The 15969-nt window shown below is 32.5% G+C and overlaps 1 long non-coding RNA gene across 1 annotated transcript in view; it reads left to right on the plus strand.

Moving 5' to 3' along the window:
• Nucleotides 1-3872: 3872 nt before the first annotated feature.
• The window catches only part of LOC148219842 (uncharacterized), a 33073-nt gene continuing 20976 nt past the window's right edge, over nt 3873-15969 (plus strand). Inside the window, exon 1 of the long non-coding RNA XR_015799264.1 lies at nt 3873-4094. This is a non-coding gene — a long non-coding RNA (uncharacterized LOC148219842). The remainder of the gene's footprint in view (nt 4095-15969) is intronic.

The following is a 15969-nucleotide window of genomic DNA, read 5'->3' on the forward strand; positions in this document are numbered from 1 at the left end:
GTTAGATAATTTATGGCACTAGACTGGGGAGCATGCTCTGGGGCTTTAGTAATGATTATATTGAACCATATCTTTAATTATTTTTTGTTGCTGTTTACTAAAGGCCCTCAACAAATTTCATATAGGAGTAATTTTTAAGCACTATTTATAATAATCTGCTACAACTTTTTTTTTTACAAATTGTGCTTAAAATTTAGTCAGTTACCAATATATTAGAGATGCTGCAATTTCCAAATGTTTACAGAGAGGATACCACAGATCTTTAATTAAGAAGATGATTGATTTATATTAATGCAATTGTTTGTTCAGACCATAATACTGTGCACAATGCTTAATTCTGAAGATGACAACAAGTTAAAATTAAAAAGAAATGCTTTCTTTTATCAAGGAATCGCATAAACATTAATACATGTATGTGATGACATTCCAATTGGGGATCTTTATAAAGAGATAAATGAAACTAAAGGAATCATTAACTTGAGATGAAAATAAAGTCACCTCAGTGACCATATAATACTAAACAATAATAAATATTAACTACAAATATTAGGAAGTTGCTAGATTTATGATTAGGAAATGTTTCTAAATGCCTTGAGAATTAAGACTTTTAAGATGCTAGAGATCTATTGCAGGGGTTTAAAGCCTTCTGTGATGAGAAACATCTACTTACATCAGTAGTCTGTATATCTGACTTTCATAAGTCCTTGAGTTAGATGGTAAAGAGTATGACTTCTGAAAGTGAGTCTGATACTTTGATTTATGAAAATATAGTAGAAAGAAAACAAAAAAAAAAAGAAAAATGGGACATCTGGAGAAATGATATGCAGCAGTGTAAATGTAGGGGGACAAGCCAAATATCTTGAAATATCTTGAAATATACATCATGCTCTGAGATAAACACTCCTCCTGTTTCTTCTTACAGATGAAAAAAATACAGTGCAGCACCACCTGATCCACATATTCAGCATACCAGCAGCATTGTTTATATAACTCAGATTGAGTATGACCAACTTCACAGAGGTAACATTGTTCTGTCTCTTGGATTTGAAGAAGCGGCACCCCGTGGATATTCATGCTATATCTTGGGCTTTACTGGGGGAAAAAAAAACAACAAAAAAACCCCACAAACAAACAAAAACAAACAAACAAACAAACAAACAAAAAAAAAGAAAATCCATAATTTCTATGTAGAAATGGAAAGTAGAGTTTTGCAAGCAGACATTCAACCAAGCAAGAATAAAGTCTGTGTGATATCTTAGTGGAGAATAAGCCTTGATCCAGCTGTAAACCTTGGAGTGAATTTCATCCTCACCAAATTATGAATGGACGTCACCTAATTTGTTTTGTACTTGAAAGATCAAAATAGTAAAGCACAATTCAAGGGTGAAATACACAAACATAGCTATCAAGAACATAGTTTTAGAAAAGTGAATATCCACCAAGGGGAGGACAATAGTCTATCAGAAAAGGCACAGAACTGACATCTGCCCCTCCTTCTGCCCAACCCTAAAAAACACTACTTGTCTCTTCCCATCCCCACCCTTCCCAAAATAAAGATTCCAAGATGAATTCTTCACTGGAGACTAAAATAAGGATAGCTGTAGAAACACTGGCAGTTTTAAACTTAGCTAAATATGTAAATTGCAAAAGTATGAATTACCTAACCATTCACTCAATTGAAAGAATAGCAAATATTTAACCAATAATTATAATTATGAAATTTTTTTGCACGTCAGTAAACTGGGACATTTTAAAAACTTTGCTCTTTCATTATACCAGCATTATTCTTCCATTTATAGGAAAAGGACAAAAATTAAATTTGAAGCCTTACTCAGGTATTCTTGAACTTCAAATTCTTCAAGAATAGAGAAGACATTTATCCCTGAGCTGAAATTATGTTCTATCTAATTTGAGTCTGCTTGCACAAATATGAGCCCTTCCATGAGGAAAAATTTTTAATTTTGTGGCAATGCTGTTTGAGAACGCCCATCTAAAGCAAAGACTGCTGGGTAACACATTTAAAACAGCAGTATTTGCTAACATTTGAAATGGGTCAGTGGATAAGGATATTTACAATATGTCCTGTTGTCTTGAATTAGCATAGAATCACCAGAAAGTTGTGACAAGCAGAGCTACAAAAATTGTCCAACAGAAACAAAATGTACCAAGAGGAGCAAGGCCATGAAGAAGGCATTGAAAATTGTTGTTCTGCAAAAGTAGCTTGTATCATGCGTTTTTTCAGCTAAAATTCTCTGATAAAATTCATGATTCAACTCCAAACATTCCACAGTAAGTACTTCAAACTATGTATTTGAAGTAATGGAGTGAATTGTGAGTATATTCAACCCATGTCATTCTGTAAAAGATCAGAAGCATTGTCCAGGGTTTTTCCTAAAACTAGAATGTACTGCAGAAGTAGGTTAAAGACCCCCGTTGGATAAAGCGTCATTCTTTACTTATTTAGATTATAAGATCAGCTTATACAAAAAGCAAGTTGTTTACTGCTTTACTCAAGTGAAATCTCAAAAAAAAAAAAAAAAAAAAAAAAGGATGGAGCTGTGTTATTTTCTAACCATTAGAATACTTAAACATAATGTAATACTTTTCAATGAGGCCTATACCTATTTTTCAAATTTAGGATTGCAATTTCTTTTTTCATTGTTAATTTTTATTGTCACATTTACTTGATTTTTAAGATTTATCCTTTGCAACAATTCAGTACGTACAGTGCCACAATGGAACACAGCAAGACTACAGTGAGAGTAAGTGAACTTTGAGAAGCATAAGAACTTGAAACCTATGGAATATAATTGACAGAATTGAAATTAGCCTGATGTAAATTGAATTAGTTATTGAAATCGGATTGCTGGAGTGATCACTGACCAAAAATTTACTACAACAGCATTTTCAAATTTGCAAGCCATATACCAAAAATAATGTCCAATATTCTGAGCCTCGCAAAAAAGAAAATAAATAAAGCCAATGAGAATGAATATTAATAATAAATGGTGTCTCTATTTTCCGTGAATACTAGGTAAAACATTGAATAGTGGGAATGATATTTGTACTTTTATATATATGTATATATGTGTTTATATACAAATACACTGTATTTGTATTTTCTGATTCTGTTTTCTGCTTGATATTGTCTCTTTTAAATATTCCATGTTCCATTTCAGGAACATATCCTGCAAATTGCTGAATAATCAGACACCTAAATGTGTGGCTGGTACACTAAAAAAAAAAGTATTGTCAGCAACACAAAGAAAACAAACAAGCAAATCAGTGAGCTAAAGCTAAGAACAGCAAACAAAGCTCCAGCAGAGCCATCAAATGCTCCCAAGAGGAATGCAAGTTAAAGAAAAAAGAAACATAGTGTGGTACTACTTTTTGTAAAGTGAGAAAGATCAGGAAAGGAAAAGGTAAAAACAGGTAACTGTAGAATTGACTGTCCAGTGCTGCTTAGGGTGAATTGCAATGTACCTGGCTAGAGCTCAATAGTATTGTAGTTTTGAAACCCTGCATATCCTGAAATTTAGCCTACAGTGAGACACACTTTGAAAACTAAAATAGTGGTTAATCAGAGAAAATGAGTTGTGATAGCTAGACTATATTTGGCAAAAAAAAATCATTAATAAGGAAGTGTTGTGAAAAACTGCTAAAACAAACGTAGATCTGGTGAAGTGCTTTTGAACTGACGGATTTATTATACAAAATTTATTAGACTGTAGACTATAATACATTGAAAAACAGGAAATTGATTAGTCAGCCTGTCCACTCTGCTGGTGTCTGCTGTTCAATATCCACTTACAAGTGTTAAATTTATCCTTAGATGGGGTGCCAGATAATTTACAGCACTCTTAAGTAAAACATATATTTAATAAAAAAAGAAAAAGTGTATTGGCATTTCAGAAATTTAATGAAGATGCAAACAGCCTAAGAGTAAGTTTCACAATGTGAAGTATCTCAGAATGCTGTGAGTAAGTAAGCTTAAATGTATTTTTTATCTCCTTTAGGTGCAGCAGATTTACAAGCAGCAACACAAATATAGAAGGAACTGAGGTACAGCTACCAGGGAGATACTGGTGAAAAATGTAAGGGAATTTTCAGTTTTTAGTTCCATTTCTTGTGTGATGTGAGAAGTATAGTGCCATGGAATAGTCAATGTAATGGAAATATTCCTCGTTCTTAACCTTGCAGTGTTTCATTTGCAAATGAGCAAATCTATAAAGTTTAACAGAGCAAATTCTGGATCTGTTTCTATTGAATTATGAAAGCACAATTGTTAAATTCACTACTGATTTGAATCTGGGACAGGTGGTAATAATTTATAAAGATGCTATTTCATAGCAGTATTTGAGTATTGAAAGAAATATAAACTAAACTAGAGACGATTATTATGCAACTTTACAATCAAGAAATTCTAAAACATGGAAAGTAGAAATAGAAAGCAGTACAAAGAGAAAGGAAGCTCCTATAAAACCTCTGAGAAACAGCTTCTTTGAAAAGGTTCTTCATAAACAGATCTAGAGTGAGGCAGTCCAGAAAGCAAAAGGGACATGACTCGAGTCAGAGTGTTAGGACCTTTCCAATGTGACTACAAAACCATCTTCTGAAACAGCAACAAGCAAGACAGTATTCAGGAAAAGGAACAAGTGAAAGTTCTTGTACACAAATGCCTTTTTTCTGACTCAGACAGTAGTAACCGTTATCAGTGGAGTGCCAGCATGTTATTCTAATTACTCAGAAAACATTCACAGTTTATTGTGAAACAATCCTATGTTTTCTAGAAGATTTGAGAGTTTCTGTGAAGGAGTTCTGGAGAGTCCACTTGAGAAGAAAATGGGTGTCATATCTTAGCAAATGAGGACTCACCTGACTCAGAAGTTGATTTTCTCCAGGAAAAAAAAAAAATTGGGCAATCACTATAATGAATTTTAAACCCCTGAGTAATATTTATGATGACAATTCACAGAAAATCACTTGCTTCCAATCTATAAGAAGAGATACCTTTGAGGTGAAGGATTTTTAGCCAATTTTGAAATATTTTTAAGGCTACTGAGGAAAAGAACCAGTACAAATAATTGCAAAAGCTCTGGCTTCATTTTTCCAAGCCTCTTTCCCTCCAGACAGGATAATTTACTGTTGAGCAATTCTTTTAACTAGACTAGTGAAACAAAAATACACTGAGCTTGAAACAGCAACATTTGCTAATCAATCATGGTGAAGTAGATAATACAAGCAGTAGCCTGAATTCTTACCGACTCAGAAAGCGTGTGTGTGTGTGTGTGTGTGTGTGTGTGTGTGTGTGTGTGTGTGTGTGTGTTGATATGGACGTGAGCAAGCAGAATATGCGTTTTTCCATTTTCTGAAATTAATGCCTGAGACAATGTAAAAGAGTGCAAATTTACCCAGGCGAAAGGGTAAAGGTCTTTTCTTCACACTACATTCTTACTTACTATTTGCTTTGCTGAAAATGTTATTATACTATATGTTCATAACTCACCTTATTAAATTAATCCTTCACAAGACAATAATAAAAAAGTTGTTTAATTATTCATTATTTGTCTTTGGTTTGCATTAAGCAGTGTGGTGGTTCAAAGAAAAGAAAGAATTAGCATCAATCTGATCAATATTTATGTAGAAAGCTTTTCAACAACTACAGGTAATATATATATTTCTCTCTCTAAGTTATATACAGTGATACACATATATATGTAAATGTAAACATCAATTTATTGATTAGAGAAAGGTTTTTATTGATAGGCTGTTAATCATTACATCAGGATCTATGTAACATAAAAATATGGCTCTTTCCCAGGTCTCCCATATCTTTTCCAGAGATTTTGAGAGATTCATTTTGTATTAGTTCCACGGAATTTTATTCTACAGATAGGATACTGGTTATTGTTATGATCACTTGAAAATCTCTTTATCAATACAGTGCTAGGAATTTGTGTTAAGGCTGTAGTTTAAGCACGGTTGTCTAATTGTGATTTGATTACATTTGTGTAAACATTAAGAATTTTGTTTTCAGGCATTGCCTTTTTTAAAATTTACCGAATTTTCTTATGAACACTTTTTCAGATGGTTGCTACAGTAAACATTTTTATGTCTTTATATTCTTTTATGTCTTTATATTCTTACCTAAGTGCTCCAAATTAATAAGAGTTTAGATTTCTCCTTATAATTGGAAAGGACCATCCCAATGCCACCATTAAAATGTGTAGAATGGGAAGTTTTATATCATCAAGATGTAATTTAATTGATTAACCTGATATCATTTGTTTCCATAGTGACTATCCTTCTGCTTAAAATGTTTTAGAAGTGGTTAGTCAGTATACCCTTTATGAGAAACAGGACTACCAATTAAAATTACCTAAGAAATCTGTTTTCCTCTTTCATGCAGAAAGTTTATGGTGCCATTTTAAGTAGAAAAACTTGGTTTTTAATTAGAATCACACAGAAAATAATCTTTTGACCCAATCTCCCTTACTGTTTACAGTTTAAAGTATTGTTGTATAGCACAAGGTAACAGCAAAAGAAAAGCTTTAAAGAGCTCACAAGTTCAGACTTTCTACTCAGTCATAACAGCAACTGAATTAAACAAGTGGAACTCTCCTGTTAAGGTTCTTTCAGAAAGTCACCAGAAATGTATTGTAATTCATATGAATCTTATTTTCACAGTCTACTTGGCTCTTATAGCTCTTACAGGTCAACCTAATTTATTATTTCCATTCCTGCAACCTTCTCATCTATGTGGGTGATTCAGCTAGTGGCATACTTCCCTGTCAATCAGTAAACAAGCCAAGCAATAGTCACTGTGCAACCAGAGAGGCCATCTTTCAAACGAGACACATGAAGAAGGTTATGATCTCTCAGTAATATGTAATACCTCACAGAACGTTTTGCAAATTTGGGAACTTTGTGACTTTTGCCCAAGGCTTAGTTTTCTAGTACTGCAATCAATACTTAATTTTACTTCATAGAATATTCGCAGAATACTTTGAATTGGAAGGGACTCACAAGGATCATCAAGTCCAATTGTTAAGTGAATGGCCAATACAGGGATAAAACCCACAACATTTTGTAAAATTTTGATGAATATAATGGCAAAAATATTTGCATTTTTCACCATTATATATACACGTTGTCTTGTCTCAACATTATGAGTGGCACACATGTGAACAATTGTTTTTCCTAGAAGAATTATTCAGTCAAATTTCTGTTCATTATCACCCTTGCATTAATGGTACATTTTTTTTTTTACTTTACACTAAACCTGTTATTTTTCTTTTTCAGGCTACAAAAAAAAATTTAATCCACAGCAAAAGCATGTTAGCTCTGAAATTACAGTAAAAATTCATTATTCATAGTTATAATTTGATTATCCATTGTCTTGTACTGCTGTTGTACCTGCAACTGTTTAGTTATCAAAGGGCTTCTTAACTAAAGACACTAAATTAAACTTGAGACCTGATACCAATGTCTTCAGGTTAGCATTTTTCTGTAATGTGCTACACTTTTCTTTGGGATTGTATTGAACTATTACAACATGCTTTCAAGGTAGGGAGATAATAGTAATCTCCATTATATTGACACAAATGAAACCTTCCATTCAGTTACACAGAGGATCAAACTCTGAATAATTTCATCTAGTTTCAGACATAGCTGTCCTCTTAAACTTGAAATATTTCCCTTCAGTTCCATCTGTGAAATGTTTGATTGCATGCCAAAGTCATTAGGTGATTGATTTATAACACTTCTTATATTGTTAAAATGAAACCTTATTTTACCTCAGAAGCAGCATTACACTAATGATAGGTAAAGTGACTTTTTCATTATAAATTCCTTAGACACTAAAAAGCTAAATATATGTTAATAATTTCTCTAATTATCTTGCTGTAAAAGAATTTCATATCATTCTCGTATCCATTTTCCATTTCCATGTTTTCCCGTCTATGTTTCCAGCTATTTTAAAAGTATGCCAACTAACAGCTATTTCAATAGTGTTTCTTGCAGCGCCATTTATTAAAAACAACTCTGTCATTTTCAAAGCTCTCCTTCACTTATATACAAAAAGGCAAAGTCATGGTATTTCTTTTGAAGTTTAGCATTTTTCCTAATTTCCTTCTTTAATCTCAGAGCTTTAACTAGTCCTGTTCTTCAACTATTCTTCACTCCACTTGTTCAATCTATATTTCAAGTTTTCAGATCTGTTTTTCTTTTTTTGTTTGTTTGTTTTTTGGTTTTTTTTAGCTATTACTTTTTCAATAACAAATACTTTGTTTTTCTTGAGAATACTAGTTCAATATATTTTGTTGAATTTTTACGACAAGCAGTACTTGTGAACGTATGGAGTTTTTCTAAGTATGTAACAATGGGCTGCTCATTTGTTGACAGCTATAATGTAAATATTTTTTATTATGCTCCTTAAAACAATGACCAACTAATTTCGAAACAAATTGTTACATTTTTGTACCCATATTATCCTTATTAAAGTGAGGCTTTTCCATACATGTGAAATCCAAAATGTTTTTCATGGATGAACTGGGATATGCAGGGAAGAATGGCAGAATGAGGATTTCTTTTCCCCATCTGTGTTTTCTACTCTTGTTTCATAATTATTTAAGCACAAAGACACTTCAAAATTACAACAGATTTAAAATTATAAATGAGAAAATTTTATTCTAAGGTATTAATAAATGTTGCTAATAATTACACTTGGATATCTGTCTTTCCTTGAAGTTATATTGTAGCACTTCTCTTGCTATGCAAGCATCTACTTCCCTATTGTTCTAATTTTAATCTCAAAGGATGCATCATCTGTCACTAAATGCTCAATATAAAACTGCTCATTTTGTTTCTTTCATTCACTGGAGAAGCAGAGCACAAAACTGTCCCTCCGGTGTCTTCGTCAAAGTTGTGATCTCACTGATTAAAATGGAGAAAAACTGGCATTTTTCTTTTATCCACAGTCCATCATAACTTTATTGTTTGAATCTCATTAACATTCTGTTGCTTCTCTCTCTCTTTAGAATTAATATTTTTGTTTTGGTTTGGGAATATTTTTGGGTTTTTTTTGTTTTTCTGTGTTTTTTCTCCCCTCTCATAGGAAGATGATTAAACAAAAACAAAATTATTGCATATAGATTTCTCAGGTAATTTTCTGTGGCAGCATTTGAAGCATATCTTCTAGTATTTACGTAGCCTTGTATCATAATTCAATGGCAAAGTAAAATGTTTTATTGTCATCAAAAACTGCATGTCTTTTGTGCAAAAGTCAGCACTTATTAAATATTTTTTAGGTTGTTCCAGGAGAGGTTTAGATTACACATTGGGAAAAATGGCTTTGTAGAAAGGGTTGTCAAGCATTGGAACAGGTTGCCCAGGGAAGTGGTGAAGTGGCAGTGTTCAAAAAATATGTGGATACAGCACTTGAGGATTTGGCTTAGCAGTGGTCGTGCTATGTTGATGGATGGACTTGATCTAAAAGGTCCTTCCCAATCTCAAAGATTTTATGATTCTATGATTCTTCATCAGCTTTTTAAAAATAAATGCATCATATTTTGACCAAGCTTCAAGTGCCATATTTTTCTACTTATTCCCACCACATAATCTTAATAGAATTGTACTTTTCTTATCCTGGAAGTAAGATATCAACTCCATTATCTTTTTCCAAAAATTAATCAATCAGAAATGTTTTAGTACTATGTTGTTTTCCAATTATCATCTAAAGATTGTACTAGATGTACATTAATTCTCGATCTATATGTATGTGCATGTACATAAGCATTACCTTTTCAGTATTATATTCTGGGGTTTTTTATGAATGACCCTATTTCTTGGCAGAAAAGAATAGTGCAAAATTTGGGATCAAAATTGAAAGAGGTGTATCAAGTCTTGCTCCTCTTTTCTCTTGGAAATCAATATTCACAATAAAACTTAGAAAAAAGGAGTAATTCTGCACAACTCTAACCTGAATTCATCACTGAACATGGGAAGAAGCGTTGAACATTTTTGCAGCCGTTAACATAAATTACTTTCTTTACATGTTACCTTTTGGACAACTTGGCATCTAAGTACTGCTATGAACATGAAAGAGCACATACTTTTCCAAATCAATAAACTTATTCACTTAACACAGAGCCATAACAAAGGAGTACATATTGATCTGCAAGCTAGACCTCACAGAATTTTCTATAGCTAATATACAACTTGGCTTACAATGGTCCCTGAAGATCTTCTTATCACTAGATAACAAGAGATAAGGATCATTAGAGTAATGAGTGATTTGACTATCTGTCTTCATAGTGATTTGTGAAGTAATATTGTTTCTTAAAATCTTCTTCAAATAAACAAAAAAACTAAAACTTGATCAATAATGTGCTATTTTGTATAAATAGTTCACATGATAGATTTTATATTGTTTTTAAAAACAGAGCCCTTAGTATGTAAAACGTCTTGAGCTGTCAGGCAAATATTGCATTTTGCAGCATTTTGCCAGTAAATAAGCCACTGTATTTTATGTGCATCAAACTTTGCATTTACTACTTATTCTGGAATACCCTTTCCTGTGCAGCTTGTCTACTATACTGGGAAATAATGTGTAATGTCAGAAAAGTGTGGTAGCCAAGAAAAAAAGGATTTTAAATACCTTTACACCAAGACTGGCTAAAGACTTTTGGGGGAGTTATCTTTTTTTTTCTTCCTTTTTTTAAAGCGTGACATTTATTAGAAATTTTGGAGGTCTTCTTTTTGTTTAAGTATTTTTTATTTCATAAAAAATTATGCCTGGTTTTTATAATATTGCTTCAAAACATATTTAATTAAAATACAGTCAAATCTTCATTTCAAATCAAAATGGAAAGTGACCCCAAGTATTTAACACCTAAGTTGTATAAGCAATTTTTGCAGGTATTAAAAATGTTTCATTATCTTTTTAGTGATTTAGTTCCACTCCTACTGAAAGCACTTATGTAGATTAAGAAACAAATTATCTGCAGAAATCCACTAAATCCTTTGGAATTATATTAGCAAGGAATTTAACTTCAAATATTCACTTTCAGCACATCTAAAATCCAGTAAATTCTTTCAATTTTTGTTTCATTACAAGAATATCTGTCACTTGGGCTTTAGCTGTAACAGCTTTCCTTTTTTCTACACATACATTTTTTCTGTGGATGTTCACAAGCTGATGACTAAGATCTGTGAGTAATACATAAAATGATAGCATAAACTTAACTTGGGTTCATTTTTCATAAATTCCTATTAGAAAACATGTAGCCTTTAAGCTGTTATATCTGTCATGTTATTGTGGAATAATTTTCTTTCCCCACATTCAGAAACAATAAAGAATAATTGGATGAAAAAAATGGGTCAAGTGAAAATTTCAATTTTGTATGAGAAAATCCAAAGTACTGTGCCTTTTCTAAACTGGACATTCCCTGAATAGCAAAAAAAAAAATTATATATTTAGGTTTGTGATAAATCAGCAATCACATGTCATATGATAAGGAGAAAAAGAAACATGGAAAGAATCTTACCAAAAGTCTGAAGCTCAGAGCAGTAAAACCCAGAGGTATGAAACTATCTGATCTTCCCTGTTTCATGCTGGACTTAGGACTGCTCCTCCAAGTCGAGGAGTCATTTGAATCTGGACGCAGTGGAGGGGAACTGTTGTGAAGACTTACTATTTCAGTAAATCAATGCATAGGATCATCTTGTATCCATTCTGGTATTCCTGAGTTGAACAGAAATGCAGCTCATAATTTCCTCTTAAGCTTAGTATGTAATATTTGAACAAAGGATTTTTATAACAATAGTAGTTAGCCATATTTGACTGATACTGTGGAGCTAACACTTTACTCCCTAGTACATTTGTAATGTTAAAAAAAAAAAAAGTGGAAAAATGCCCAAATAATAATAGAATTAATAATAATAATGCAGAGAGGATAGCTAAAAGGCATTCTTTCCCCACATGTGAGCGGTGCTGAACTGTATATATAATTTCCAGCTTAAAAGAAACATGGGCTAATAATTCCAATCCAGAATATTTAAACAAGAAAAGCTGGCAAAAGCTATTTGATTCCCTTACTGATGATGACACTATACTACTTTTTGCTTATGACTGTGTAAGATTTTACTTGGAAGTACCTTGGTCTATGAGAATTGAAAGGGGCAAGCAAGAAAGTCCAGCGGTTTCCTTAGAAATTTCTGATACCTAAGCTTACTTCAAGTGTCTGGAAAATGAAATTGCAAATTAAATTCAGCATCATGGATTTACCAAGGAATCTAAATATTTTCTTTAGGAAGTGACCATCTCTGCTTTACCACAGTCACTCAAAAAATCTTGGCAGCATAATGAATTCTTCCTTGAAAATGTAAGTTTTGATGAGCAGAAATAATAATAATAAAAAAAAAAGGAAGAGAAATTGTGGGAATCATTATGGAAAGACTGGAAACATAACAGAAGACTTCATTGTAATAGTTTTCAATTTTTTTTTGTTGGCTTTTTGAATAGTGAGTGCAACTCTTGTGTCCTTTTTCAAGAACTTCTTTGTAGAACATAAAAATTTTCAGAGAAAAAATTGAAGACATTCAGAATTATGGAATGGCTTTGTATGAAGAACAGTTAAATAATCTAGGCTACTATAGCTGAAAGAAAATACTTCTATATTTGTGATATAGAGAGTTACAAAACTGTAACTGGAGCGAACAGTAATGTAAATAATTGGCTATGCAGATGGTCACATGAGAGGCAGCTTGTCATGTTTTAGAAGGGGTCGTAAATCATCAAAGTGAAACACACCCAGAATCATTTATGGGCCTTCCACCAGAGGACTGCAGGTGATCCATAGTGTTACATGAGGCAGTGTAAAACTCTCCACACCAGGGGTGGTACCTGGAGATTCCCATCTAGCCAGAGTGTATATTAAAGTGTATATTAAAGTTTGCATTTCATGGGCTCCACAAACCCTGGGTGGATAAAGACTGTGACCATCACTTTGAACAACGGACAGCTTCAAAGTTGGGACAATCAAGTCTCATTGCTGGACCCACAGGTGATATCTTCCTATCAATATCCTCCTTCTCTTTCTTTTTCTCTTTCCCTTTCTCTTCTTCTTTCTCTTTCTCTCTCTCTTTCTCTTATTTTCCTAACTTCTTCTCAAAATGTATTGTAAGACTAACTAAAAAATTCCAATCAATGCCTTATTAGGTTCCTTGTTATATCTTGTTAAATTAAAGATGGACAAGTTAAAGTTTTCTAAATTAAAGTTTGTAGAGTGCCTCTACTCTGGATGTTGTTTTAAAATTTGACAAATACTTTATTTTACCTTAATATTCTAAAGTTTGCAAGCTTAAGTTTGTTATTGAACCTCCTGAGAGATACACCCAGAGTGCATCAAAAAGCCTTCTCCTAAAGCCCAACTGGATGGAGGCGTAACAAGTCAAAAGGCAAAATGTGTTTTCAATAAACTTTATTTCTTTGGCCAGGCTCCAACCTGCTTATTTCATTGTATTTCTCATCTTTAATGAATCAAAACCTGAAATAAATAGAAAGGCATAAATGAGATAATTAGTTTTGCTCTAGTAAAGCGTTTACCAGCAAGGATCACAGGTTGTAGGCTAAATTCTTGAACATTGTTGCAACAGATCAGTATTTAAGAACTTCATACATTTGTACCTATAAGTTTTTCAAAGAGATTTAAAGGAAGCATTTTACCACAGAGACCAGAGTCCTGTTGAAGTATATGACTAAAAATTTTGGGGGTGGAGGGGTTTATTAGTTTTTTTTTTTTAAATTCTTTATTTCAAATTCTTCTCAGTCATATGATATTTCTGTATCTAGACACAGGTTCTAGAATGGGAATATTTTTCCTTAATTTTTTTCATAATATAATTAAAATTTTCCAGTGAAAGGCAGTTTTTCCTTGACAAAACAGAAGGCTTTCTTTTCATGTTTCTGCATTCTAGATTAAAATAAAATTAAACAAAAAGATAATCAGCCTGCCCATATCTCCAGATTCTCTTCATTAGTCTAAAAAATATGAATTCTCAGTATCTTTCTAACATAATGAAATGCAAAAAGAAATTCCATATAAACTAGACACATGACTGGAAATTTATTCTCCTTCAGTACTTCAGCTACATTAAGAATAGAAATACATTGTGAAAAATCTTACACAAACAAAAGACATAAAAATGTTCAGTAAGGGATGTTAACATTCTAACTGTTAACTTCTTCCTCTGCTGGATATCTCAGTGGACTCACCATGCAATATTCCACACACTTATCTCAGGTATGGATGGCTCTGCTCATATAAGAGAGATAAGGTACTTTCTAATCAGAAATTCAACACATGCTGTTTTTCACCTGCAGGAGATAGAAAGGAAACATAACAAATTCTAATGAATGCTCTGTTCATCTCTTAAAAAGTTTGTATTATGACCAAGTAACATAGTGCAACCTGATGCACCCTTCAGGTAATTTCTGATAGCTTAAATATGAGGAAAAAAATTCCAAAACTGAATCTTGATAAAAAATTAAAATATTTATATGTCATTACTATACTTGATTTTTAAACCACATTACTACAGCCTTAGAAATTAACCAACCAATTTTCAGTAATTAAAAACATTTCTGCTAATGGTTTCTTCTCTGGAATATATAACTTTTTTATCTTTTTTGAGCAATGTCTACTATTGTTAATTTTTCTATAAGCCAAATAAATTATTTCCTCAGACTAAGAGCTTTTTTTCCTATTTATATCCTGGCTTATCATGTTCAGAGCATAGTTGCTAAATCCAATGTTTCTTTAGTTTTCTTTGAAATTTCTCCCACTGCAAATAGATGCCATATGTCAGGATTCCTGTCAGTCTCTGGCTAGGTCAATACACATTGCAATTTTTATGAAATTAATACAAATTAATAAATTACATATAGACAGAGTCTTGCAATTATCTTAAAATGACAAGAAAAGAGAAAACAAACGTTCTCATTTATATAATTTAACACAGAATTTTAAAAAAAGTTTATGAAAGAGCACAGAATTCTTTCTTACAAAAGTTTATAAATGAACTTATTTATTAGTTTATTTATCACCAGATTTCTTTTTTTTGAAAAATCAGTAGCATTTATGTTCTTAAATCTCTTTTGAAAATTAATCTATTTGCCTAGATCAGTTCTGAATTCTGGTTTTAATTCTGCTGCCAACATTCTGCAGGAATGGGATGAATTAACCCTAATCTCAAAAAATCTAATCTCATAGTAAATGAAAAAGAGAGGAAGGGGATATTGTGTTAGCACTTAAATACACTTTCCTGACAAGGACCAATGTATTCATGAAATAAGTACCTCAGCCTTCCTCCACAGACTGAGACTTACTGTCTTGCTATCTTGAAATGCTTTTCTAAAAAGGGAGGAGAAAAAAAAAATGTCCAAAAGTCATTAAGACCCTGGAAGGATTTCATTTATTGTTTGACTATATTGAAAAAAAAAAAAATCTTGGGGAAAACATAATTCATATCCTCAACCGTTTTCTTCACTGTATCTTGTCCTGTCCTGTAAATCATAACAGAAGGCAACACGATACTCTCCACGGTATTAAACTGCATTGCTACAATATTGGGTCACTGGAAGAGCTGTTTCCCTGTTGCCCTGACTCATTATTATTGAGGGACTTTTTTCTGCTGTCTTGGCACATAACATTCCATGTCTGTAGCTGGCTTTCCTTGGGTACATTTGGATATCTCTCTGAAATATCTTTCCATCATTTCCTTAGTCAATGCCCCTTGTCCCTTTTTCAGAACATTTTTCCTGGGATTTTTTTCTCCAGAAAGCATGTGAAGGCTCGGCAGATATTTTTCATCAACATCTGGGATGTCTTTACTTCTGTCTCCTCATTTATCTCAGATTTTTGTTAAAGAAAGCAAATACAATCTTTAAGAAACTTAACTAAGTGCAAT

The sequence above is a fragment of the Sturnus vulgaris genome, chromosome Z (genome assembly GCF_052056855.1).
Source record: "Sturnus vulgaris isolate bStuVul1 chromosome Z, bStuVul1.hap1, whole genome shotgun sequence".
Taxonomy (NCBI): domain Eukaryota; kingdom Metazoa; phylum Chordata; class Aves; order Passeriformes; family Sturnidae; genus Sturnus; species Sturnus vulgaris.